Here is a 27,200-nt window from a genome sequence, read left to right as displayed (position 1 = left end):
ATACTTGAATGACAGGAGTGAGTAGCTAATTTTGCTGTTGAGCTCATGAAGGCTACAGAGAAGAAGGAATATTTAAGTTGTGCCTTAAACAATGAGTTGATATTTGTCAAGCAAGGTCAGGTAGAAGGTGACCAGGTATTTCACCTGTATTAAGGGAAAGATTTATACCCTGACACAGAAAACAAGGTGTACTCATGGAATGAGAACCTGTGTAATGCTGACAGGGTTGACCTACAGGGAATGCTTAAATGCTGGAATGAGGAAGAAGCAATAGGATCTTTAAATCTAGCATGAATGCCTGGTTGGACAGTTTTGTTAATGGAGATGAAGGATATACAGGAGAAAGGATGTGTGTGTGTGTGTGTGTGTGTGTGTGTGTGTAACAATCGGTGTCTGTTTTGTACACATGCATACAAAAACCACCTGGGAATATTTAGTACTAAGCTTCCAATCTTTTCCCCAATCCCACCCCCAGACCTGCTTCTCTCACACTTCCCCTTCTCAGCAAATGGTTTAAGTGTCCACCATGATTCCTCTCCCTTGCACCCCACGTCTGATCCTTCAGAAAATTATGCTGCCATTTTCTTCAAAATAGATTCAGTATCTGATCATTTCTCACTGCTTGAACAGCTGCCACACTCATCAGAGCCACCATCGTCTTTTGCAGGATTATTGAAATAGCCTCCTAAGCTGCCCCTCCAGTTTCCACCTTGCCCTCCTTCAGCCTGTTCTCAACACAGTGGCCAAGATGGTCCTTTTAAAGAGTAGTCAGATCCTGACTTCTCTGTCCAAAGCCTCCCGAGGCCAGCCCATCTCACTCAGAGTAAAATCCCCAAGTATTCACAGCGCTGGTCTGCATGACCCACCCCTCACAACCCTGCAGCCTTGCCCCATTGCCTCTGGGGCTTCCTATTCTGCTCCAGCCTTCTCTGCACCACTCTGCCATCTTGGATTCCTTAGCGTTCCTCAGACACGCCTGGCGTGCTCTGCATAGGAGGCTTCCAGCAACTGTCCCCAGCTCAGAATGGCTTTTCCTCAGGTGCCCACCTAAGCAGCTCCTTCTCCTCTTTCGGGTCTTTGCTGCAACATCACCTCCCCAGTGAGGTCTCCTATGGCCATTTTCCCTAAGAGGTAGGTTCCCTTCTCCCTCTGATCTCCCAATCCCTCCTTTCTGTTTTTTCCCCTTTAGTACATATCACCATCAATCATACTCTATATTTTACCTTTAAATTTTATCGACTGTTTGTATTTCTCCCACTGTCTTGCATCTATAATATATGTTCCACAAAGTCACTGATTTCTGCGTTGTTTTCCACTTTAGTCCTTGTACCTAACAGTGCCTGACCACAAGTTATAATACTTAATAAATGTTTGCTGAATGAAAGAATAAATCCAGGTGGGAGTTACAGCAATGTGTTGCTACAAGAATCTGGTATTTGCAGGGCAGACCTGAGTTAAAGATAGATTTGGGAATCCTTAGCAATGAAATGACAGCTGCATGAGAGTAGCTGACATACCAAGAAAAGGATATTTTAGTGAGATTCAAAAAAAATAACCAACATAAAACCTGAAAAATATAATAAAGACTCTGCAGATGAAGCAGCAGAGTTGAGAGCCACAGCCTCAGGGTTATTGACTTGTGTTAAAAATCTTTGCCTCCCCATTTACCAGCTGTATGACCCTGAGAAAGTGACTGGATCATTCTTGGCTTCCCTGTTCTTAAGGGTAATTAGAAAATAAGATTTCTACTTCAGAGGGCTATTAAGAGGATTAACCAATAAACTTCGTATAAACCAGTTAGAAGAAGGTAAGAACATACGTTCTTGTTGTTGATACTAATACCATGACATTCTCAAAATCCAGGAAAGAATCCTGAAAAAAAAAGAATATGTAATGGAAGCTAAATGAGGGGAGGCTTTCAAGAGAGAGAGGCAGTAAACGGTGGCTGTTGGTCTGTGGCCGAGGCACAGTATGCTAGGAGATTCATAAGGCCCCAGGATAGAGCTATTTGTGAGAACAGTTTCACTTGAACCATAAAAGTCATAAATCCCATATTTTAAAATAAACTAATGTTTTGTGGAAAATAACAATAATTGTCCTAGAAAAAAATCAAATGAAAACAAAACAAAACAAAACAACTTTAGGCCCTCAATTGTGTCCAGCTGACAAATGTAGGAACATGGTGACCCAAAAACTTGCTTCTCTCTGGTGTTTAGAAGATTTACTTGCTCACTAGTCAGAACTAGTTTGCTAGTTTATGAGGTTAAGTTATTGTGCAATATCGTTCAGCTGGCTCTGTGGGTGTTTATTTACAGGTGGCTGCCATCTTGATTCATTGTCTGTCAAATTATAATTATTAAGGATGGAGTTAATTGTCATTTCAACCACCTGGTAATTACCCACTGTGCTTTCATGTGGTGACAAATCTGTCGTTTAGATCAAAACTGGAAGGTTCATAAGATATTTCACTTCCATGTTCATCTCCATTCATGTCTTGTTCAAAATAAAAGATTAGTAGACATTATTGATACTTTTAAGTGTAATTTGTGAGCCTTCAGGTAGAAGAATTGCTGATTGTTGTAAATATTTTTTAGTAGTAGGACTGGTATAACAAGAATCCAGTGACGTGAGTTACAATAATTGAAATTAAAGTTACGAGTCATGTTCTTTCAAAGAGTGGTCTAATAAAAAATTTAACAATGCCCCTAGTATATTCCATCATGCATCACATAGAATGATGGTTTATTAGCCTCATTATTTGTTTGCACTATTGTTTACCAAAGCCAATTTGTCCTCATGCCTTCTGAACTTTTAGGACAGAATTCAGCAGAGACAGTACGGTTACCCTAGTCTTATAAGGCGTTCATCACCTCCACCTAAGGCTACGAATGGGATTCTCTGCTTACTTAATTAGGGAGAATCTGAAGTACCAATGGGAATAAAGAGAAGAGGAAGTTTACGTGCCATAGAAGCTGCCTTCCTCCTCCTATTTTTGGCGTCTAGTCCCTTCTTCATGTACTTTTCCTTTTTCAGCTTTTCTGAATATGTACATTTTCAGGAGGGGATACATAATTTGTTAAATTAGTCAGCAGAGAGTCAGGTGGTAGCTTCCCTACCAAAGCACTACCCTGGGATGCTCCCATCATCCAATCATCTTTTCTTGTCTCAGGAAACCCATCAAGCAAGCGTCATGTGTCCTTTTAGAGGAGGGGCATAGAAGGAAAAAGCTCATGTCTCTGGCTCCTCAATATTTCCATGCAGAATCACCTTGTGTTTGACAAGAGCCAAATCAGAGTCTTTGGTGGCCATGAAGTCTCACCTTGGCATCTGCTCTGCAGTGAGACAGCCTGTGCTGATTTCTGCTAACATCCCATCCCAGCCAAAGAGGCAACCATCCAACAGGCCTAGAGAAAATCTGGGAGCAATTTCTGCTTCCCTTCACTTCATGAGATTGTGAATCAGTTCATTGAGGAAGAAAAGCTCAGGGTTAGAAGTGGGTAGCTAGGACCACTCCCTCCCTCTCTCCCTCTCTCCCTCTCTCCCTCCATCCCTCCCTCCCTCCCTCCCTTCCTCCCTTCCTTCCTTCCTTCCTTCCTTCCTTCCTTCCTTCCTTCCATCAGGCAAAAACAGAGGGCTGTTAGCTTCTACAAAGAAAACGTGAAAAATCTGATAACATGTCAATAAAATTCTAATGGCAGATTAGGCCATCTCATCATCACTGCCAGATTATAACCGAGATAGATATTTCTGCAAAACTCTTCTCTTAATGCCAATGTGAGGATTATTGGCTTCCTTGGCCCAACATGGAGACTAGGTCCACGAAGAGACATTTTCTTTCTTGGTTGAAAGTGTACAAGAACTATACTTTGTGAAATAAACAAAGCTGTGTATGAAACTTTATTCTACTTCTAGCCTGTTCTATTCAGATATCATCAGGAACTTTTCAAGGCAAAGTTGACAGCTAAGTTCTAGAGTGGTTTGAAAATTGTACTCATAGAGTGGGTGACTCTGCGAGGCCATTCCATTCTCTAGGAACCATTAATTACTGTCATGATGATTTATATGAATGCATTCATTATCTTCATATCAGAAAAGTACTGCTCAGTATTTGCTTCAAAGTCTTGTGAGAGAAGTTGCTGTCTTTGTACCTCCTACAGAAAACAGTTGGAAGAGTTTAAATGACAGGTGTGGGGACAATGCTGTGCTGGTCAGATTCAGATTCTCCCTTGGTCTTTTGATACTGTATCCTAAAGACAAGCACAAATCCTCTTCTTTATCCTGCTTCTTGTTAGGTCAACATGGAAACTCAAAGGGGAAAGGAGTGAACAAAATACATATTTAAATTTATCAGTAGAAAATAAAGTATATCTATCACATTTTCTTTCCTTAAAATGATGGGTCCTAAAAGCTTGAGGAAGCGGGATTACTAAGCCCGGTAGGAATATCCTAATTACCATCCTGGCCAAAGAGTGGTGGGAAGAATGATGACCTGAGAGTCATTGGACCTGGGGTCCAGTCTTTGTCTGGTATTGACTGGCCGGAGCACCTTGGACAACTCAATTCTTTTCTCTAGTCTCAATTTACTGCCTTGATATGATGAGATTATTGATAGGATTTCTCACAAATCTGAATTCTCCCAGAAGTTGAATGCTGCTGGAGAATGGGTGAATCACTTGGCAAACCTCTAAGTCCCGACTGAGTGTCTGCCAAGAAGCTCCCTCTTATCACCACTATCACAACCTACTCTTAGGGCCATACAATAGTTGTCACCCATCAAATTAGTAATTTCATTCCTGGGAGTTTACTGTAAAGAAATATACTCCTTGGGAAGAAGGAAAGAACTACATTTTTAAAAAGTTCCTCATTGTGTAATTCAAAATTTGATGTAAGCTCAATGGCCAACAGTTGGAGAATGGACCAGAACATTTGATGGGCTGTTTCAGTCATGGGAACTACAAGGAGAAATGTTTTTGATAATACAAGAAAGCAAAAAGCATTTGCTCTGTGGATTGCAAATATGTATGAACAAGATAAATGTAAGAGGAGCAGACATCTTTGGTATACCTTCTATGGGTTGGGCACCGTGGTAGGCATTTGATGACATTGATAATCTCACTTACTTTTCAGAACAGCCATGCAGATAGGTGCTACCATTACCAATTTACAGATTAGGAACCCATGGCTGAGTTAAAGTCACTTGCCAGATCACTACCACTGTTAATGGGCTAGCGCTCAAGATTCAAGTGCATGTACAGTTGATCTTTGTTGTTCTAGTAGTTCTTTGTTGTTATAGTGGTTATGATCTATAAAGTCTCAGTCTCTTTGAACACAGAATTAGTAAATACTGAACAATTGCCCTTAGGAAAATACAGGTTTGTGTTCCTGAAAGTCTCTGTTCACATTTTCATCAACCAGTCAATATATTAATATAATCTTGTTTTCTGTGTGCTTCTGTTTAAGGACATCTTATTTAGTATATATTGTTGATTCATTAACGTTGAACTCATGGCCAATAGCACTATAAGCTCAAGCCTGAATGAAATTTATCTAACACACGTATTTTCTCTGTAAGGCACATCACAACCTTCTTGCACTTAGGAACGCTAGATAGCACTTCAGTACTATGCTTGGCGGTCATTTTAAACAGTGACATCACCAACAAAAAATGGGAAAAGCATGGCACCAAACAGACTGTGAAGAGGACACATGTTTGCATCATGAAAGCTGAAACCAGAAGACAGTGTCTTCTTATTCAACCTCAGCTGAGAACAGGTGTTTTAGGCAACTCAAATTTTTCACTGCTTTGCACATGTTTATGAATAACTTCGAAATTGCCATATTGATTTTAGGGTTACAAATAAATTTAGCAAGTAAACAAATTCACAAACGCAGAATCCAAGAATAATGAGAACCGACTGTATACTCAATCATTGGGCAAATATTAATTGTGTTCCTACTATGTGCCGGACACTGTTCTAGTGACTGGAGATTCAGCAGTGAACAAAACAAAGCCTCTGTGCTCCTGGACTTAACATTCTTGGGAAAGGGTAAATGCAGGTAGTAAAGTACATCATGGTCAAGGTGGTGATAATCTATGGAGACAGATTACACTGGGAGTGGAGTAGGGAGGGATTAGTGGAGTGTTCTCTGAACACTCAAAGAAATCAATTCATATGGACATGTGTGGAAGGAGCAATTTGGGAAGTAGGGACAGGCAGTGTAGATGCTGAGCAAGAAGCCAGGATGACTGGAGTTGGGGGTGGGAGAGAGGAGATGAGATAAAGACTGGGTTGGCAAATGATGTAGGATTCTCTGACTTCAAAACCTGGGCTCTTGAAAGGAACATGGGATGAAGATGCAGTATCAGCACTGGGATGCATTCTAAGTTGCCATAAAGTTGGCAAAAAAAAAAAAAAAAAGACTGTGAGCTTTTGCTCTTGGGAAAGGTTCCAGTAAGATCCAAAGAAAGAATCTTTGCAAAGGGGTGGAGGCTTTGCCAAGGCCCCCAGACCTCTACTTCATCTGAAGCTTCAGGGTGGGGCACCTGAGGGTGCCTCTTTTAGGGAAGTGACTTAAAATCAGCTTGGGATTGGAGGAGATTCTCTGGGAGATAATCTGGCCCAGAGCTGCAATACTGAGGACAATTTCATCAGCATTGACAGTGCATCTGAGGAGAGGCTGGTCACAACAAAAAAACCATCCCCAGGACAACAGGAGTGAAGGCAGAGAGCAAGTCTGCACAGTGATATTAGCTTGTACAAAAACACTGCTCAACCAACTCAGCTCTGCTCACTGCACTCATCAGAATATGAATGCCACAGCCCATGTTGGAGTCAGTTGCAAAACTCATTTGCAGTTAGACATCCTAAGACTCAACCCATACCACTGACTGATACGGAAACTGAGGCCCAGTGAGGGAAACTAATGAACATCCCATCAAACACCAAGGGAGGGGCTGAACCAGGATGGAAACTTAGCTCTGGCAAAACCATCATTCTAGACAGTTATTCCTAGAGTTAAAAAAAAGAAGAAATTTGACAGAATTCCCAAGTTTGCAGAAAAGCCACTGATTGAGCTGCTGTTTGTGTCCATGCAAGCAACTGCAGCCACCTCTACAATTCAGTTTAGTGACTTTATTTATTTATTTATTTATTTTGACAACCTGGCCATTCAACATCTGCCTCTTGGAGGGCCCTGTGGAAAACTTTGTGGCCATAATGTGAGCCGCTCCCAAGAGAAATGTTCTCAGTCAGCAAAGGTGGTCACACTAGTTGGAAGAGTCAAAAGGAATTAAACTCCTGTCCCATGATCTTTAGATCTAACAGAAGCAGTGGTTCCTTCTTTCATAGCTTTTTGTAGGAAGGCCTGTCATTTGTGACGCTCTCTGGCTTCAGGCTTCTGCCTATCTTCTGTGAGGCACTGAATCCCAAAAGAAGTGGAAAGTGGTTGGTCAGGGACAGTGGTGTGCTGGTAAACCTGCTCTCTGGGGGATGGTGAAGGAAAGCCTTGGTTTCCTGCATTTGCCCGATATCTGTGGTGTAAATACTTTCCCCATGGTGGATTTCAAGCTACCAAGGATTCACAACCGGCTGACAGAATTCCTGAAAATTTAACAATCCACTCTCATGTGCCTGCTCCAGCCATTTCCAGCCCACTTCTGTAGCTCTCTAAAGAGCAGGGCCTCGTGGATGAAACTAGAGAGGGGAGATGTAGCTGGCTCTGTTTAATTCTGTGAGGTCAAACCACACCTGTGAGGGTGTGTCTGGTTTCAAAGCCTGCATTGTAAGAGGAACATAGGCACACTGAAAATTGTTCGATTTGGGCAAGAAGCAATTTCGTCTGAAAAACCCACCGGGAGACCTATTGCTGGAATGAGAATCCAGGGGAAGAAAAACACAGGGTATCCTGGCCATTGTTTCCAAATCTCTGTGGGGCTATAAGGTACTTTTCCTGAGGCGTGGAATCTGAACGAATGGGTTGGGGAGGCGTCTAGAACCGGGAGGCTGATTTCAGCTCAACCTAGGACTTTTCCGAGGTTGAGCCACCAAGAGAAAGGCAGAGCTGCCTGGCACCATGAGGGAAGCCATCACTAAAAGAATAGCATAAAGAACATAGGGCACCCACTAGGTGGGGCTGTGGCCGTGGGGACTCCAGGGGCCCCTTCTAGTTCCTGGGGTCTGATCCTGCAATGGACTGTTCTTCCTTTTCCTACGTAGCCAGTTTTATCTTCTCACTTTCCACTCCCCTTTTCTCTTTCTCCTCTCTCCTGGGCTCTTTTTCTTAGCTGCCTTTAGCCTCTTTACTGGGTTGACCTTCCTTCTGGGACATTGACCTCTAGAGCTTTCTGCACAGAGCGGACTCAGCCCCTTCTCTTTCTCAGGATCCACTTACACCCCCCGGGGGAGAAAGCAGGGGCCCTCTTTGTCTTATTTTTCCTTGCTTTCTCTTCTCTCTTCCAACATTCTCAGCTCCACATTTGTGATTGAAGAAGGGCAAACAAACAAATTGAAACTGAAACTGTGCATTGGCCATAAAGTGAGGACATCTGGGAGGCTTGTAAGGAAATTTACATGCTTGCCTGGTTTCAGGTTGCATATTTTGTGTTGCCTGGTAACAAGCCCAGGGTTCCCTTTCATGCTTTATTCTCCCCCTATCCCCTGTTTATAGTGTAATTACCACTGTGACATCATAATCCCTCATTGAACAGCTGTCAGGGGGGCCCAACTGCTGAGTAAACAGGGCTTTATAATCTCTCCTCCCACGGGCTGGTTTACTAAATAGATCAATATTTGGTTTGTAGGCACAGAGATTAGGAGGTGGAAATGTCTTTTGAAAAAGCCCAATCTCTTCCCAGGGCCCCGAGTGCACCTGAGAATGCTGAAAAGAAAAGCCAAGTTCACGGACAAAAAAAAGAATCACCCAAGCTGCTTTCACCTGCCTGCGATTTCCCAAGAAGCCAGTTTGTCTTTAAGAAGTGAGACCATTTGAGAATGAGTAATGTCTTAGGCTCTTTAGTCTAATGCTTAGGGAATTCCACTTTCTTCTTTCGCTCGGCCTCCCCCTGAGCTCCCCTTTCTCTGTCCCCAACTCCATTTTATTTAATCTTTCTAAATGGATATTGTAGCCTCAGGGACTAAAAGAATGACACATGGATAAACAGGAACTAAGCTCCTAAGCTTTTCCCCTACCTGCCATCTTCCTCACCACGCATGAGGATTAGAAGCTCCACAAAGAAAGCAGTCTCGGAAGTTTGTCAAATAGAGATTTCTGGGTGATGGTTTGGGAAAGGGTGATTTAGATCGTGCCTCTCCTGGGTCGGGAAAGTGACTGAAACACATAACAGCACAGAACTTGAAGTGCTGGTTTGAGCATCAGGAGATGTGAGTTCTAGCCCCAGTGCTGCCTGTGACTTGCTCTGTGACCTGGGACAAGTCCCTTGTGGATACAACAGGATATGCGGGCTACAAGGATCTCTGAGGCTTCTCCCAGGTGGGCAAAGTGGAGTGTCAGACTAAGCTGGGCTCAAAAGTTTGTCCTGACACTAGTTAACAGCAAAGTCTTCAAATTACAGGCAACTCTTAAGAGTTGCACTTGCTTCGCTGTAAAAAAACGGGAGAGTTAATGAATCACTGTGAAGACTAAATGAGATAATGGATGGGGCACACCTCACTGGGGGTGTGATACTTGGTAGGTGTCTTTTTAAAGCGTAATTCCTATAAAAAGGAATTGCATAATTCCTATAAAAACCAAAACTATGGCTTAAAAAAAGGCTTGGAGGTAAAAATTAGAAGGAAAGGGAAGTAAAAGAATAATAACAGTCAACACCAGTGTAAGCCATTCACAAGACACAAAGTGCCTTTCACATATATGATCTTAGGTAATCTGGGCAACAACCTTGAAGAAGAGAAAAGCACCACATTTATTGATCTCTTTGAGTAGGCCATTCACTGTCCCAGTTTTTCACAATCCTCTTGGTGGGTTATTTTCCTATTTTGAAGGCCAGGGTCCAAGATTACCCAACTGGTGAGTGTTGGAGCCAGCTCGGGTGATTCTGGTTCGAAACCTCTAAATCCATGACACAGAAGTGGCAGGGTAAACGTGGAAAGCAAGGCAGCAAAATGATGAGGTGCTAAAAACTAATGACCTAGATGAAGGAAAGAAATATTTACACAACATCATATGCTTCTTTCACAGTTGTCATGCAACATCATAGTACTTTGCTGATTCAATCATTTCACAGAGTAATTAGCGTCTGTCTCTGAAAAATAAAATACTGCAACTGGCTGCTGTCTCTAGGACTTTGTGACTTCCTTTGGACAGGTGGTTGCAAAAAGCCTACACTTTTAAAAGTGCCCCCTGAAAGTTAATGAATCACTGTGAAGACTAAATGAGATAATGGATGTGACACAACTCTCCGGGTACCCAGAATGGAGGAGATAGTAGGCCATGGCACATGGTAGGGGAGAAGCTGCCTTCAGACAATCTACAGAAACCCAGTTTCCTGATTTTTCTGTGCAAGGAATAGCACAGGCATCTGATAATTCCACTATTCTCTCTGGCTGGTGGCCTTCTCTTTGAAAGACTGCATGGTTTCAGTTCAGTTTCATGTAGATCTGTGTGTAGATCTGTACAGTGATAACATTCCTTTGTGCTAAGTCAGTCCAAGATAACTAACCTGTTTCCAAGATCTAATTTTGTACGTGGGAAACTTGCCTTGCCCTCATTTCCAGACCCATAGGCAGGCTTGCAGGCTGTAGCTGGGGAAGACCCCATGCTTATTCTGGTGCCCTGAGCAAGGCCTCCTGCTCCACTATTAGGCAGAAGCACCTGTTCTGCCACAGGAGGCACTGTCTTTTGCTGGCAGAGCTCAGTTTCCCTTAAGGGGCAGTTCCTTAGGATTTAAGGCCTCATGACTATCTCAAAACCCATGTTTGTTTGCCAATAAAGAAAATAAATAAAGTGTACTAAGGGCTCCTTCCTATATCAGCCTCTGAATTATATGCTGTTTTTCTTTAAAGCTACAGCCCTCTGGGGACTACCCATAAATTAGTAGTTCTCAAACTGTAGTGTGCATCAGAACCACCTGGAGGGTGGGGTGTTAGAACACAGGTTTCTCTGCATCCTGAGAGTTTCTGACTTAGTAGTTCTGGAGTGGAGCCTGAGAATGTGCATTTCTGACCAGTTCCCAGGTAATGCTAATGCGGCTGATCAGGTGACCACACTTAGAGAAACACTTGCCTAAACCATCCACCACAGCTTGAGTTTGCAGAGCTGCTGGTGGCTGATTTCTTTTGGAACTTTCCACATTTTTTTTGTATGTGGTTGGCCATTAGTTTGTTCCCTTTTTCCACCACAGAGTTTTAGGAATGCCTTTCTCCTCACAAACAAGAATGCAAATGAAGTTGCTTTATCTGGTATTATTTTCCACACCCTCTTGTAGCCTATATAATTTCAGTTTGTAGTTTGGAAAAATCCCTAATCTGTTTTCCCCCTCACACCTCTGTATCTTTGGACTTGCTGTTTGCTTTCTGGGCTGGAAGGCCTCCCTGGCTTTGCCTGGTAGATTCTGAATTGGATGTCAGAATGGAACTCATGCCATGGCCCCAGTAGAGTCATCCCTGAACAGCCTACCCAAGCAGAGATCATTTTCTTCTCTTTCTCTAACCTTATAGCTGCTAGTCCAATCTTTCATTCTAGCCCTTAGCACATTGTAATGCCAGGATCCATTTGCAGGCTTGCCCTGCCCACTAGACAAGGAGATACTGAAAGGCAGAGACCAGGAATGACTCAACTTGAGGCTCCCTAAGTATCTAGCGTAGTGGATCTTAACCAGGGCTACACCTTAGAATCACCTGTGGAACTTGCCAAAAAGTTCCAACACTTAGGTGTTTCTCCACATCAATGAAATCAGGATCTCCGGGGAACAGAGCTGCAATTAGGGCCTCCATTCTCCAGGTTTCCTAAGGAGAATGGAGAATGCTTTTAACATTCTGCAGCTCCATTCTGACTGTGTGCCTGTTCTGTGTGTTCTCTGTGATACAGAATAGACTTTATGAGTCCCATTTTGTAAGTGAAGAAAATGCTCTGAGAGCAGATCATTGATTGAGTCAGCAAATCATTGGTTCATTGGTTTGTTAATTCACTCCCTATTCATTCATTCATTTGACAAGTATTTTTGTAGTATCCACTATGTGTCTGGACACATTAGTAAACAATAACAGACATTGCCCCTGCTCTCATGAAGGCTTCAGCCTAGTGAGTGAGGTAGACTGTGATCAGTCACCCAAATAAATGTCAAGTCACACTCCAAATAAACGCCATGAAGGAGGAAGTTTTACTCAGGGGAGAGAACCACAACAGCTTTTGGAGTTTGTAACAGGGGAGGGGTTGACCAAGTCCTGGAGGCCAAGGATGTTTTCCCTGGTCAAGGTCTGTTGACTAGAGCATGGCAGGACGAGACATTCACTAGGCCAAGAGGGAAAGGCAGAGTGTCTCAGGCAGAGGGAACTGTGGAAACCAGCAGAGTCCAGGGTCCTTCAGCCAGGTGTACCCCATGGTTCCAGGCTCCCATCCTCAGCCTTTCTCTTCACCATTGTCTTGGGGCAGCAAGCAGGGCTTTAGAGAAGTGTAAGCATTGTGCAGGACAGTGTGAGTGTACACACACACACACACAAGTGTGCATGCATGTGCATATACACAAGCACACACATGCATAAACACATATCACATGCATACATACACCCACACGCCCACACCACTCCTTTGCTCAGATCAAAGCTAGGCTGTCTGCCTGGGGCTATGCCGAAATGTTGATGCCCAAGGACTCCTTTCTCCAGGAATTAGAACAAGTTTTAAACCACATTATCTCACTGACTATGCAGAGTCCTCTGACAAATGGTGTCTTTTCACCCCAGCAGCCTGGGGGAGGTATAGGGAACCCAGACAGCCGGCAGACAGGATCTGAGGGTCATGCTGCCCAGAAACATGGGGTACACCCTCACCCAATCTTGATTAAGCTCTTCCTTTTTGCTGTTGGAATAGACCAGAGGAAGGATTGGGATGCCCTGTCACTCGGCTCCAGGCCTTTTAGTTGTTCATGTCATATCAATTTTTCTTTTTTCAAGACGCTTATTTTTAAATGCTGGGAGAAACCCTTTTGTCCTGCGTAATAGAACTTGGCTTTTAAGATTGCTGCCAATAAGAGCCTGTGGATATCCAAAGGGAAAACTTCATGCTAGTCGAGCTAAAAGACAATCTTCTAGGCTCTCTATGTGTGATGCTGTATTAGTCCGTTTTCACACTGCTGATAAAGACATACCTGAGACTGGGAAGAAAAAGAGGTTTAATTGAACTTATAGTTCCATATAGCCATGGAGGTCTCAGAATCTTGGCGGGAGGTGAAAGGCACTTCTTACATGGCAGTGGCAAGAGAAGATGAGGAAGATGCAAAAGCAGAAACCCCTGATAAAACCATCATATCTCATGAGACTTATTCTCTACCACAAGAACAGTATGGGGGAAACCGCCCCCATGATTCAAATTATCTCCCACCGGGTCCTTCCCACAACACAGGGGAATTCTGGGAGTACAAGATGAGATTTGGGTGGGGACACAGCCAAACCATATCATTCTACCCATGACCCCTCCAAATCTCATGTCTTCACATTTCAAAACCAATCATGCCTTCCCAACAGTCCTCCAAAGTCTTAATTCAGCATGAACTCAAAAGTCCGCAGTCCAGAGTCTCATCTGAGACAATGCAAGTCCCTTCCACCTATGAGCCTGCAAAATCAAAAGCAAGCTGTTTACTTCCTAGATTCAATGGGGGTACAGGTATTAGGTAGATACAGCCATTCCAAATGGGAGAAATTGGCCAAAACAAAGGGGTTACAGGGGCCTCTTCTTCCTCAAGTGAATTGGAGGCAGTTGGAGCACTCAGCAATTTCATTAACATTTTAAATACACAAATGGCAGATACACTCACTCAATTGTCTTCTGACGTAAACCAGTGTGAGAGCAAGTCCCTGGGAAAGCTGGTTACAGTTGGGAATGCTCCTGACCCCTGGGGATGGCCATGTGGATAGGTGGAGGCCATTAGGGAAAGCACAGAGTAGTCACTCAGGAGAGAGGAATAAACTATTTACTGAAGAAGAAAGAAGAGCTCAGAATTGCAGTGGGTCACGAGTTGTGTATGAGACATAGTGGGGAGTTTTCTCCATTGCTAGAAAATCTAATTCTCATCGAGTTGATTTTGGTCATAGGAGTTATTTATTACGATTCTTTGATTCAGAAAATATGAAATTTAGACAGGATCTAGGGATGGGCTGACAAAAATAGTTTAATGGCCCTAAAAGGGATAATGTGAGGAAGAGACTTGGGAACTGAATAGAGTTTAAATTAGAATTGGCATAGAAGGAGGCCCTATACTCAGTGATATTGTAAAAGGAGAATGTATGAGAGGCCAGGGGTTTTCTCAAGCAGGACAAAGTGAGCAGAACAACCAGGACAACATCCCTTGCTTCCCCTCCTTTCTCTGCCAGCCATAACTTAGAAACTTCTTCCCACTTAAAAGTATATCTCTGCTTCCTAGCTTTTGCCTCTGATGGATGAGATAATGAAAGCCTTCTTTGGCGGACGTTTCTCTTTTGGATGGGATAAACAATACTTCTCATGAGTAGTCTTTCCCCTTGGATTCTGTACACTCAGCAAGGCAAGTTATGGTGCTCCAGGTAGCTGGGAGGTGGCAGGCTCAACTCACATCAGGTGTGGGTCGCAAGATCTAGAATTTAGGAAAAAGGGGTAGAAGCTCATGTAGGTCTCCCATCTCACATTTCCTAATTCCATTTTTCCATTGATAATACTGTTATTCAGTCTCCTGTTTGACACCAGTGGCCCCTTCCTAATGGATTCAGAACTCAAATAGGAGAGGGTGTGATTAATTGATCCCCTAAGTAATCTCAACCAACCTGTACAGGCAGAATTGTAGTTTAGTTTTGAAGAAATATTTTATTTTATGATTGTGAGATGCAGATAGAAATGGATCATGCAGAAGATGAAATCTTCTTTTGAGAATAACAGAATGAAATAACGAAAACAGGAATGAACGTTGAAATAATATTTTAAATGTTGGACTGAGGGTAGTCTCTCCCAAGTTCCCTTAAGTTTCTGTTGTTTGACAGATAATTAAACCCAAAGAAAGATCCAATGGAGAAATCTGTGTATGTGTCTTGCTGCCAGGAAGGCTATGGATGGGGACTTTACTCATGTGATCATGGAAACTTGAATGGCCATGCAAGGACTAGGTTGGAAAAACCCTCAAAGATAAAGCATTATGGAGAAATATGGACAACTATGACATATGAAATAAAAATTCTTTTTAAATAAAGCATTATGGAGGAACTTTCACAGGCTGTGAAGGAACAGGGCTCTGAAACCAGATTATGCTGCCTGGTGGCGAAGGAAAAGCAAGAAGCCTGTGGCTGGGCAGCACAAGGGAGGGAAGACCACTAGTAGACGGAATCAGTGAGCTACCTCAAGTAAGGCCTTGTAGGCTGTGGGAAGACTTGGGAAGCAACAAAATCAATTCACTTAATTACCATTTCTTACATAAGCCTATTACTAGCTACAAGATTGTTCAACAGACATTTACAATGCAATTACTTTTGCAGATCTAATATAAAATACATTTTAATCATGATTCATTGGGCTGGATTACCCCATTCTCAATTTAATCAAAACAGATATTCCAAATCTCTGGCTGCTATAGGCTTTACAGCCACTTATAGGGAGGGTGTCTGTCATCTGAAGCGCAGGAAAGTTGCCTTTTTTTTTTTTTTTTTTTTTTTTGAGATTGAGTCTTGCTCTGTCGCTCAGGCTGGAGTGCAGTGGTACGATCTTGGCTCCCTGCAACCTTCACTTCCCAGGTTAAAGAGATCCTCCTGCTTCGGTCTCCTGAGTAGCTGGGACTACAGGCATGCACCACCACACCAGGGTAATTTTTGTATTCTTAGTGGAAATGGGGTTTCACCATGTTGGCCAGGCTGGTCTCAAACTCCTGAGCTCAGGTGATCCACCCACTTTGGCCTCCCAGAGTGCTGGGATTACAGGTGTGAGCCACCGTGTCCAGCCTGGAAAGTTGTCTTTTAAGAGAAAATTTGAAGTTGGGAAAATAGGCAATCTAAAATTTCAGGTGAAATTTGGAAAACCACTTTGACACAGGCCAAAACCAGAAGTTGTCTTCATCTGGTCAAGTTAGTGTGGTTCCTTTTCCAGGACCACTCAGAAAAACTGATAGTATTTTTATGAATATTCCTGCCTTGAGGCTGGTTGCAACACCCCAAACCTGAAGGAAAGACCAGAAACGGAAGACTGTAGCTCTAGCGGAGCCCACTTCCTCTTGTTCTGGAGCATTCACTGCTAGGCTTTCCTGGTGTGAACATAGGAAACATGCATAGCTCCCCGTGGAGGTGGCTCTGAGGCCACCCGCAGAGATGGAGAAACTTGACCTGAAGCGAAGAGTGTGGGCATCTAAGCCTGCCATCCACCATAGGGGAACTATATTATTCCTCAGCCCTGACTCTGCTCCTTGGCTATCCTGGAGCCCTGGACACCAAAAGAGCCTTCCCTCCCTGCTGTTACTAATGAGACAGAACCAAGAGGGAGGAACAGCAGAGGCTGAGCCAGTCCTATGGGATCTATTTAAGCAAGGCCTTAGCAGAATAGGAATGAATGGAAGGGGACCCCAGAAGGGAAATCTCTATTAACTTCCCACTGTCCTCACTCACCCTAGAAACTCTGATGCAATGCTTATTTCCCAAATCTCAAGGAATGGCAAAGCGAGTTAGGCAACAACCACCAAACTCCCACCCAGTCTCAATGTCTGTCTCTTCCTGATTTGGGAAAATGGTGAGTTGGGGATCTAGAAGTTTTCTGCGGTTGGGCTTTTCTCTGTTATTGGGGCTCTGGAGGTTGGGGCTCAGTAAATGAGAGTAGGTGGGTCTCTTGGGCCAAAGAGTGAGTTCAGCCCTTCGGTGGAAGGATCTAGCATTAGCACTTCCTCTCCTGTGCTACCTGTCCAGAAGGCAATTGGAGCTATTCTCTACAGCTGCAGCAAATGTCTTCCCCATTCACTATGAACCCATCCAGGTATCTAAGTCTTCAGCATGTCAATCCTTTCCTCCTGGTGGGGGACATCTCTCTTCTCACCCTGGACCATGAATCCTACTGGCCTCAGGATACCTACTTTCATCTCCATGGTCTACTTTAATTTTCCTGGTGCGGGAAGTTGCTCCCATATTTTATTAGCATTCAGATTAAGCCCTGCTGGTTTCTCATAGCATCACCTACCCTACCACTACAGTTGAGGAAATTGAGGCCAGGAACAGGAAGTTGCTCGTTTTAAGTCCCCAGCCTCCTTTTCTTTTATGAAGGGGCTGTTTTTCAAAAGAATGTTCAAAATTTGCCTACAGTCATTTTCCATGAACACTTTGGGGTACTTGTGATGCAATGACTTCCTCTAATTTGCTCATGGCTAAAACACCAAAACCAAATGATATCCCTTACCTGAAAGTGACCCTTCTCAAGGGGCCACCATGCTCCTTCCCATTCCCTTCCTAGGAAAAGAAACACTTGAGCAACCACTGTGGAGAGGCAAGTTTGGAATTCTAAAAGCAGTTTTTTGAAAATGCATCAATGCAAAGGTAGCTTTTGGAAATTGATCTTGCCAGGTTATCTTAAGTCTGAATTTTCATTAAACTTTTAAAGCATAATTCTGGTCATATAATCTTGGTGAGAATTTTAAATGGCTTCTGACTAATTTTCTTAAAATTAGACAAATATGACATGCACACAAACACACACACACACACCATAGCATGCGTGCACGTGCACACATGCACACACACACATCCACACACACATATCTCTTACTCAGTCCACATGCTACATTCCATTTTATTTTTTAGTGCATGATCTTGTAATTAAGAAGCAAATTTTCTTTGAAGAGACAATTATAGTTATAGATGGTTAGCGGGAAGCTCAAAGAATGTTCCCTAGTATTAATCAAAGACTATTTGCATTACCACTTAGAAATCTTGCTGAAGTTTCAAAATAATAAAGTGAGAATGCTTATAAAAATGTCAAGAACACTTCTCTGCTTAAAGCTGTAATTATTTAAAGAATTGGTATGTCACTGCAAGAGTTCAGGACAGATATCTCCTCTCTGCATTCTCCTCCACATGCAATTTGTAGAATCTTGGAGCACCTGATCTGCAACTCAGAAAGTGTACAAAATCATTTTATCTAACTCCCTTACAATACAAATAGGGCAACCAGGTACCCAAGAAGCAAAGTGACTTGAACAAGGTCACATGACAGCTGGGTATAGAGTTGGACCAGGGTCCCCTGGACTCCTGAATCTCAGTCCAGATGGTCTGGTGTCTCGAGCTGTTCTTATCTAACCTGAAATGAAAGGCAGTTTTTCAAAAACATGCTTTCTTGGTCTAATTAATCTCTAAATAGGGAAAGACCAGGCAACTGGATGAGCAGAAACAGAAAAAGCCAAGTATATGTAAGGGTAAGTCTACTTTAGCACCGTTGAAGGGATAGGTGATATTCATAGGAGTAGAAGCAGAACCCATGGCTCTATTTATTTTGGTAAATATGGTATTCAAATTAGTTCCTAAAGAAACTAACATATTAAATGTTTGTGTGGGAGCCCCCATTATGCAACTGACTCTGTAGGCATCACAGTGTTTCTGTAATATGTTATGGTATTTCCCGGAACCCTCAATCCCCTTGCATTGCTCTATTTTTTTCTATTTTTTTCATCTATCACTGTGTAGCTGAACTATCTAATTTACTCATAGTACTTATTATTTTTACTTATTTCCCCTGCTCCGCGGACCTCCAACCAACAGAATTTAAGCTCCACCAAGAAAGGAATTGTTGTGTTTGTTTGTTTACTGATGTAATCAAGTACCTAGGATTTTTACTTGGCCCATAGTAGGTATTCACTCAATATTTGTTGAATAAATGGATAGATGAGTGCTCCTGTACTTTCTTTATGGTTGGGAACATCTGCAGAAGGTACCTACTATATCTTGTTCCTGACCACTTACTCCTCAGATGCTTGGCTGATACCATCCTGCATTAACATCTTATTAAAATGTCTAAGGAATGGAAACACGTTGCAAGTACCCTGAAATATGGTAGTGGAATGGAAACATGTTGCAAGTACCCTGAAATATGGTAGTGGCAGCAGAAATTCCAAAAAAGGAATAAAATAGAGAAATTTGAGATTCAATTCGAGGAACTTGAACTATTTCACATAAGGATAGGGTAGTGTTCTGCGGTATAACTGCTGGACAGGGCCTCAGAAGACTTTCTAAGTCCTGTAAACCCTTTTCCACATCTGTACATGTCATTTATTTATTTATTTATTTATCATCTGTCCATCTGTCCATCCATCCATCCATCTACCATCCACTCACCTAGTCATCCATCTAATATATATTTCTTAAAAAGTTCCTATGCCTCCAGCAGTATTTTAGGAGTTGGAAACATAACAGTGAACATGACAGCAAGGGTCCAGCTTTACTGGCGGTTATAATCTTTTTTTTTTTTTTTTTGGAGAGAGGGTCTTGCTTTATTTCTCAGGCTGGAGTGTAGTGCTTGAGGTTATAATCTAACATGTGAGCTAGAAAGGGGCCTGAAAACATTAAAATTAATCATTTGAATTCATGATGTGTACTCTGAAGAAAATAAAGCAAGGAAAGGAAAAAGAGATGTTAAATTGCATAATTTCAAAGTCCCCTTCTCAGCTCTGATATTTGTAGACTCTGTGATGTCAGTTCCTCATTTTAAAAAACACCCCACAGTTTAGCCACCCAAATAAAACCAAATGAAGTTCGGGAAAGACTATATCTAAAAGCCCTCCATGTACATGTTATAAAGAACCATCCCTTAACTAGGATTTGACAATTAATGCTTTGACATTTTAAAAATCTTCGTTTCACTTAAGTGGTAAATATCATGTAATTGTTCACACAGTAAATATCATGTAATGATTCACATGTAAAATAACTTAAAATGCTTCTTGTTGTATTGATTCAATAAATATTATTGAGCACCTACTATATGGCAGGTACTATGTTAGGTGCTGAAGTTACCAGGAGGAATAGTCTCTTTCCTCTTGAGAGACTTAACATATCCTATAACTTGTGAACAAATAGTGACAGGGCACCAAGCCAGTGGTAAGATATTTTAAGGTGATGTTGGCATGCAGTGCTGAGGAAGCACAGAGGAGAAAGTGACCGACACTGGGGTGGTAGGGGAAGGTCAGGGAAACTCTCAAAGAGAAATTGGCTTTTAAGCTGGGTCTTAGGGAATGAGAAGCCCTTGCATGTGCTTACCATTCATCTATATTTGAACTAAGTCAAGATGAGGCAATGTGATCATTAATCACTCCAAAAAGGCTCTTGATATGGCAATAGTTTGGCCTGATTTGAAAAGAACAGCACGGTCATTTCGGCATGAACAAGCCACAACATGAGAGTGAAACTTCAGCAGTTCCAATGATATACAAGGAGTGTGTGCAACTGTAGCTTTTTTAATAGGGAGGAAAAAAGGATAATAAGATAAAATTGAATCTCATAACAACTTTTGGAAAACACTTGTGAAGACCATAAACATTTACCAAATGCCTTGTAATGCCCTCACTTTATTGCCATTGAGAAAATTAAAGCCTCTGCCAGAAGTGGCCTGCTGAGGTCTTAGCTCCATATGCCCTGGTAACAACCTCAATGTCATTTTAGTGAATGAGTCAGAATCCATCATGCAGTGGGTCCCTCCCAGCGTGTCTGTGATGGCTAGAGGAGCGGAGCTGGCCAAGAGGCCTTGGGCAGACACAAAGTATTCCTTCTACTCTAAAATCCTAGCTCAGACTCAGTCATAAAATTATGACCCTTGTGTGTACTGGTATGGACATTAGGCCATTTAGTTCTCACAGTGGGCTGTGAAATAGGATCTTTTCTTCCCTTTATGGACAAGGGAGCTGAGGCAAGGACAGGTGAAATAACTTCTCTCATTTGTAGAGCTGGACAGTCATAGAGGTGGGTTCTAAATAAGGTTTTATGAATATCAAAAAAAAGATTAGTTGGGAATTTCAGAAATGATGCAAATGAGGAATTATTGACATCTGTTTGCAACAACATGGCAGAGCATTTATGCAGAGAAACATTCCCAGTGCAGGAAACACAAAGATAGATCAAGTAGCTGTGTCAAAGCATGACTGAGCGTGTGGTAAAGTATGAAAAACACTGAGAGAAGAAAAAAAAAAACACACAAGAAAGTATGATTCCAGAAGTATAAACAAGTTCAGATTGCCCGATGAAATCTGAAGATCTTAGATTCTTAGTTTTAATGGGCCAGGAAGACAGAGCATAGGAGACGGAGTCCAGGGCTTGAGCACAGTGAGATGTGACAATAGGAATTATTGCAAAGAAAAAAAAAAAAGAATTCCCCAAGATGCCCAAAATATGTGACCTAAAATAAAAGTTGCTCCACAGAGGGACCGTTTTGGCTTGATTCTTGGTGGAGTGGCCAGGCAGGTGTGAAAGGGATGGTAATATGTCTCCTTTGAGAATTTCCAACCACAAGCCTACCTGTGTCCATATTGGAGCTGGAATTCACTCTACCTCTTTGGACCAAAAGCCCCAAAGTAAAAAATGTAGTTTAATGTGCCCCTGGTCAGTATTCTCCAATGTATGTTTATTTTCCAATGTATGTTTAGGGTTCTACAGTGAGAAAATAGAAGGAAAGCAAAATTTGAAGAGATAATATATGAGAACTTTGCAAAATTGGTGAAAAACACAAGTCTCAGTAGATTCAATAAATCTCAAGGAAGATTAATCAAAAAAATCCACATCTGAAATTTCAGAATAACCAAGATGAAGAAAATATCTTAAAAACCAATAGAAAAAAAAAAAAGATCACCCACGAACTGACAGCTTGGCACCTGACTTCTTAACAATCTCTTTCTGCTGAAGGCCAATGTGAATTACTCCAAATGTGGTGACTTCTTTCTTCATCTACTGTTCTCTTGGTATGGGAACTGGAAGTGGCCAGTTACAGCCAGAGCTTAAAAGTTCAATGAAACAGACTCTCATTGTATTCTCCGGTGGGAGTATTTACTCTCTGTGAAGGAGCAGGATTTTCTAGATCTGCAGAGCCTAGGACTTCAGGGATGAGAAGCATAAATCCCCAACTGGGTCACTGGGGATCATGACAATTGTATCTACTCTGCTTCCACCCATTGGCTCCTAGACCCATGTATTACCTGTGGAGGAGATATTACTGCATAAAGATTATTGACTTAGAGTATAGACCACCTCCTGGAGGATGGTGCCCCATCTTAGCAAGGTCCCCTCTCCGAGATGGCACTCTGCTGCATCTTCAAGAGGCCATTCTGCCATTCATTCTGTCAGACTGGTGGGGTGAGAGTGAGATGGATTGTGAAAGAAACAGTGGATTCCCTTGGTGCCCACTGCTGTACTCCCTTTGCTGGAAAATGGGGCCTTTGATCTGAAACAATGTTGTACAGGATCCTATGTTGGAGACATCCACTTCACGAATTTCATTATAAAAAAATGGACCTATTATCTATTCATTTCAGTCATGCTTCCCAGATTTCCACAGTTAAGTTTCTCTTGATAAGGAATAACCATTTTCTTTTCCTCATGGCTCTGTTTGGAATTTAGAATGAATTCTCATACCAGTCAGATTTTTGTTAATGCAGGACTGAAACAAATTTGTAGCAGGAATGTTTAATGCCATGTGACATTTATTTGTAACATTTGTTAGTAGTATATTTAGCGCCTCGATTTTGCAAATAGGGAAGTTATTTTATATGCAATGAGGTGGGAGTAATCGTGATGTTTATGAGACCTGTGGATTTTTTTTTTTGGCACTGGAATGGACAACAGCAGAAAAGGATTTACTCCAAAGTTGCCAAAGCTGAAGCTTCAGAGCCGCTCACTTGCTCAAGCCCCTTTCATGTGGTCATGTGATTTTGTAATATTTTCAAAGAAAGAGATTTGCGATTTGTTGTGATTTTCTTTCTCGTTCCAAATAAATCCTCACTTTTATAATTTACATTGTAGTCATAATTTATTGTTCTTTTTCTTAAAGAATATACCCGCCCCCCAATTCATTGTCTAAAAACCGGGTCTACCCTTTCACCAAAATGAGCAGGAAGTTGCTCCCTGCTTAAATGTAAATATTTGCACTCCACTAAGAGACAGACAAGTTAGTGCTTATTAGCCTGAGACTGCCTGGGCTGAGTTTTTGAATGTTAACATGTTTCCAGGCCCTGGCTGACTCTGCTTATATAATGGCTTGTCTTCTGAATTAGAAGTGTGCCACTAACGACTTACATATGAACAGTATAAATACCTACATCATTACAGTTTGAGTCTCTGAATAACTTACAAGTTAGTTATTATAGATGAGGAAATGAGAATTAGAGAATTTAAATAACAAACTCGATGTCTCAGAGTTGGAGGTGACAGCTGTAACTCACAATTAGCCTCTGATGTCTCACCCACGGGCCTTGCTGCTCTGCCATAGTGTCCTCTCAGTGGAATATTTATCCAGATCTCTATGACAATTTTTTTTCCTATTAAAATGGCACCATTATGGGCATGGCTGTGTTCCAACCATTATTTATGAATATTGAAATTTGAATTTTATATAACTTTCAAATGCCATAACACATTATTCTTCTGTTGATTTTTTGCAACCATTTTAAAAAGTAAACACCATTATGAGTTCATGGGCTGTACAAAGGAAACAATGAAACCAAGCTGTAGTTTGCTGACCCCTGAAATAGAGGAATGGTCACCAGAAAGAGACAAACTGTCTTTTAGGCTAGCAAGACAGTGATATAACTGAAGATATCACCATCTCTAAAATATGAACATGCCAATCTGATGGGGATCTGGTCAACCAAAGCAACCCAGAGGAAAACACAAAGGAGAGTCCCAAGGCTATCATGAGCAGTGCCCGTTCCTCCATGACTCAGGGAAGGTCATCTTAGCCAGTGGAGGTCACATATTGAGACTATTTTTAAGAGTTCATTTTGTAATGGGAAAGGATATCTCAAGTGACATTAGTTGAATATTTCTTTCTTTTTTGTTTGTTTGGTTGGTTGTTTTTGGAGACAGAATCTAACTCTGTCACCCAGGCTGGAGTGCAGTGGCACAATCTCAGCTCACTGCAACCTCCACCTCCTGGGTTCAAGCGATTCTCATGGCTCAGCCTCCCAAGTAGGTGGGATTTCAGGCACATTAATCACGTCTGGCTAATTTTTATATTTTTAGTAGAGATGGGGTTTCACCATACACATTTTTTAATTAAAAAAGAAATCTTCGGCCCAGCATGGTGGCTCACACCTGTAATCCTAGCACTTTGGGAGGCTGACGTGGATGGATAACTTGAGGTCAGGAATTCGAGACCAGCATGGCGAAACCCTGTCTCTACTAAAAATACAAAAATTAGCCAGGTGTGGTAGTGGACACCTGTAGTCCCAGTTACTCGGGTGACTGAGGCACAAGAATTGTTTGAACCCGGGAGGCAGAGGTTGCAGTGAGCAGAGATCATACCACTGCACTCCAGCCTCAGGACAGAGTGAGACTCTGTCTCCAAAAAAAAAAAAAAAATCTTCAAAAAGTGCATATATACATATATGTGTGTTTATACATACAAATATATAATATACTTAGCAAAGTAAACATTTATTTATAAATATATATTGTAAATAAAATTATCTGGTTCATTCTTATCTTAACCACTTGCTACTCTATGAACTTGTTAAATTTTTTTTACTCTTCTGTGCTTCTCATACCTATCATAATGAGTTATTTCGAGAAGTAAATGAGAAAATGGATATGAAATGTCTAGCGCATAGGAAATACGTAGTATATAGAAAGTACTACATAGTAACTCTTACTATATTTGGTGTTTACATAAAAACATATGCATGTATACATACACATATATGATATATGTTATGTATCATATATCTATAAACACACACCAAGGAAATATATCATAATAGAGATCCTTCTATATCTGCTGTTTTGAAATTTGCTTTTTTCGCTTCATATATTATGGATAGCCAGGGGACAGTACAGAACTGGGGTTAAAAACATGACTTCTGCTATCTGACTACTTGGGGTTGAGTTGTGGCTTCATCATCATAACAACTTGGGTAAGTGACTTCAATTCTCTAGGTTGTAGATCTTTTCCCGGAATATGATGATAAAAACATTACCTACTATGTAGAGTTGCTCTGAGGATTAAATGAGAAAATATATGTAATAGCACACTGCAGATTCAAGTAAATAAATACAAGTCATTAGCATAAAGCCCAGCTTATGGTAAATGATCAAATATTATTCTAAAAATGAAAATGCATTATTTAAGAAAAATTATAATGACCTAGAGTATTGTTTCAGCCTTCTCATAAAATTCTTAGCATGGCAGCAAGAGAGAACACATGGGAAAAATGTGTTTGAGGAGGAAAAAAGAACGATTAATTTGCCTCCTGTAGAAAGGACAATAGAACATCTACAAAGTAAGGCTGTGACTTAACAGTTAGGATAATGCTTTGCATTTATGCAGCATCATTAATAAAGCAGTTTTCAGAAACCTTTTGGGAGACATTTCTAAGCACGAATCTGGATCTTCTCCAGGTTACTGTGATAATTAGGCTGTGGATATGCTTTCAAAATGTGACTCAAGACCTATTTTAACCATAAATTATTCACTTTTTAAAAGATCTCTCTGATATATGGAATTTCCTTCAAGACAAGACCATAACTTTCTATGTTATTTATGGAATCACCTTTGAAATATAGGATGGATTGATTTTTTGCAGTTTTATTTATGTTGTAAATAAGGCAATATGAGTTAATTTCAGAAAACGTAAGTATCTGGAGACACGTGAAAAAGGAAGGTGTCAATGTCATCAAAAGAGCTTTTCAAAAGGTAAAAATTTAAATTATAGATTGTTTTTTACGTTTGTGTCTGTGACATCAGGGAGTTTCTGTAACCAGATTTCCAGTGAGATGAATTAATCAGCTAATGCTGCAGAGACACTAAATGAGATGACAGGCAGCTCCCACAAAGCAGATGCTCAATTAATGTGAATCACAATCAATTATACTATTTATTGAGGGTTTGCCCTGTGCCAGCAGCTTCTAGTTGCTGTCTTATTTAATTTAAATCCACAAAACCCTATCAGGAAGGTAATGTGATCACAGTGTTACAAGTGAGAAAATCCAAACTCAAACTAGTTCCATTCAGAGACTACACAGACTGAGATGGATTGGATGAGTTCTGCTCTTTTTTTTCATGAGTCATATTTCTTCATTCTTATTTAAAAAGATTTCTTAGGCTGGGAGTGGTGGCTCATGCCTGTAAACCCAGTGTTTTGGGAGACTGAGGCAGGAGAATTGCTTAAGACTAGGAGTTGGAGACTGCAGTGAGCCATGATTGCACCGTACTCCAGTCTGAGTGATAAAGTGAGATCCCAACTCTTAAACACACACACACACACACACACACACACACACACCCCATACACAAAAACTTTTCCCTCCCTTCCTTTCTTCTTTCTTTCCTTTAGCAAGTGAACCGCCCTATGGATAAAATACAAAAAACTTGCTCTCTTAATGTATGAGTCTGTGCCTGTGTGTGTGCTTTTGTACAGAGGTATTTGTTCTTTTTCAATGAAAAGACCAACCCCATAATAAGTCTGATGAGTAAATTGATCTCTATTAAAAGTATTTTGAAATACACATTTTCTTCAAAGAGAGATGATGGGAGGGAATTACTTATAAACTTCACTGCATGCCATATTTATTACGTCAAAGATGTTTTTTAAGTTATACTGCTTATGGGAGAAAATTACATGTAAACTTCACAGAATGTCATCTTTATTATGTCAAATGCGTTTTCCAAATTGTAATGCTTATTAGAGTCTGCTATGTGTTATAGTTATTTAGTCATGCTTCTGCCTTCTTGAATGAGGAGTGAGCTTCTTAATGTCAAAAACGATGCCTAAATCTCGTTTTACCAATTCCAGTATTACGTTGAAATGAAAAAGATTTTGAAAAGATAATGACCTTATTGATAATTGA

The sequence above is a fragment of the Pongo abelii genome, chromosome 13 (genome assembly GCF_028885655.2).
Source record: "Pongo abelii isolate AG06213 chromosome 13, NHGRI_mPonAbe1-v2.0_pri, whole genome shotgun sequence".
In the NCBI taxonomy this organism is placed as follows: Eukaryota; Metazoa; Chordata; class Mammalia; order Primates; family Hominidae; genus Pongo; species Pongo abelii.
The sequence above is the reverse complement of the archived record's forward strand: the minus strand, read 5'-3'. Positions refer to the sequence as shown.